Below are 2,072 nucleotides of genomic sequence, written 5' to 3' on the forward strand. Positions count from 1 at the left end.
TGTACGTTTGAAGCAATCTGTAATAAATGCTTTCACTAGCTCTCGTATTTGAATTGTAAAAGGTAATGTTCCCTTTTCCCCCCAGCAAAATGTTGAAGAAGTGATGCAAACAGATTTATGTTGTACCTCCGATGACTGGGAGCTTCTATTACCTCTGCGGTTCAAAACATAGAAAACAAACCTATGTGCAAAGCCGGGGCGTATGTAAGGATTGTCAATTTGCAGAGGAGCTGCTAAAAGTTGAGAGGGATGGAAAAAGTGTGACGGTTGGAAGAGGTGCCTGTTCAAGGTGTAACGACTGCAGTGATAAAGGAGTGTTTGAAGCGTGATTATTACGATTGTTACAGCCACCGTTAACAGGACCTGCAAAAAGATGCGCACGTATGTCTGAGTGATTCATATATGCAACATACTATTTCAAAAATATGTGACATGTTAGACCTTGCAGCAGTCTTTAAAACATTGAACAACGTTTATAGCATGCTAGGCTCGACGGTACACCCTGCTACTGTTAAAACTATAATAAAGACCTTGAGCGAGACAAGGTGTACCTGCGGTCCAGCCTATAAAATTGAAAATCTACACCTCAGATCTAGCCATGAACTGAGGGATGTGATGTATAGAGTGTTATATGAACAAGAGGCTGATTATTATTTTACTAGCAAGACATGTAAAAGATATTTAAAACCCTGAATGTTAACAGTGTTTCACACATTGACTGACCCCCACATATATATTTTCTTCTAGAAAAAATTATGGATGACGAATGAACGAACGAACGAACGAACGAACGAACGAACGCAGAGGCGTAGACATGGTAGGGCCTAAGCGGGCAAGGCTTGTGAAAACAGAAAAAGAATATCGAGGCTGAGTACCCCAAAAGGAAATACACTGAACACGGGTTACAAAGGAACATACAAAGTACTTTATTTTATACTGAATCCAGTTACAAAAACAGAGCAAAATCAGATAGCTATCGGCCCTCAGTAGAACACAACGAACTCCAGCGTGGTTCAGTGTGTTCAGTGAGAGACGCTGAACATTAGAATGCATTCGCTTTTTATACATTTAGTGGGTGCGATGTCCAGCCCCACTTCGGTTTAATATTCCTTTTAATATATCACCGATCTAGATTTCGTGCCAAGTCTCAAATAACCGCATATAACTGGTTTGCCTTTAATACATCTATCAACAAGCATATGCAATACCTATGTATTCTAAAGTTTTCCATGCAGGCCTTCTTAAACATTAATACAATGTAGTTAAACAGATGTTCTTCGTTCAGTATTTGAATACATTGTCTCAACATGTGCTCGTGGATTAGTTTTCATTGTACGAGTAATCCTTCTACACATAGGTCAGTGAAGGAAAAGGTCTCAGTTCATGACCTCAACAAGTGGCCTGCAGGCAAATTACATATTAGCTATGTACAGAGGTCAAGACGGCCATGTTGTATTCTGGAATTACATCGTCCACCATTTTAGCTCACAGGGTGACTTTTACACAACGAATCCTAAAATGGCGGCTTGACCTAAAATGGTGGCCTACATGGATTTAAGGTCAGGACCTTGCAACAGAGATTTCTTTCGCAAGCAACTTTCGAGCAGCTTGGCGTAGGCCAATATTAAATATATTTATTACAATAGGAGGCGCGGTATACTTTCTATTTCGACAAACCCTCCTTTTGGCCTATGCCAAGTGCTAAAACTACTTTGGATCTTCTTGCAAATAACTCCATGCATCATTCTCCATGCACCCTGAATCACTATCAGAAATATCTATTGCCATTAGGTCTTTTGCTAAAATATCCTTCAATATGTATTCTTTGGAAGTCTTATCTGGGGCATACACTTCATGTCCTATCGAACCTATCGCTTGTGCGCAACATCCCCCTAGTATCGAACACATACCAGGCAGACACTGAATACAACAACAAAGAAACAACAGTATTCCCAAAATAATCAATAAGACCGAAAGCACCTTCCAACCCCAAGATCGCAAGAAGTCCCAGAACCAAGCGCTCAGATCCCAGTTTCCCTCGGGAACATGCACTTCGGAACTAAGGACGTGCA

The sequence above is a fragment of the Ambystoma mexicanum genome, chromosome 10 (genome assembly GCF_040938575.1).
Source record: "Ambystoma mexicanum isolate Mex_15411 chromosome 10, UKY_AmexF1_1, whole genome shotgun sequence".
NCBI classification, from domain to species: domain Eukaryota; kingdom Metazoa; phylum Chordata; class Amphibia; order Caudata; family Ambystomatidae; genus Ambystoma; species Ambystoma mexicanum.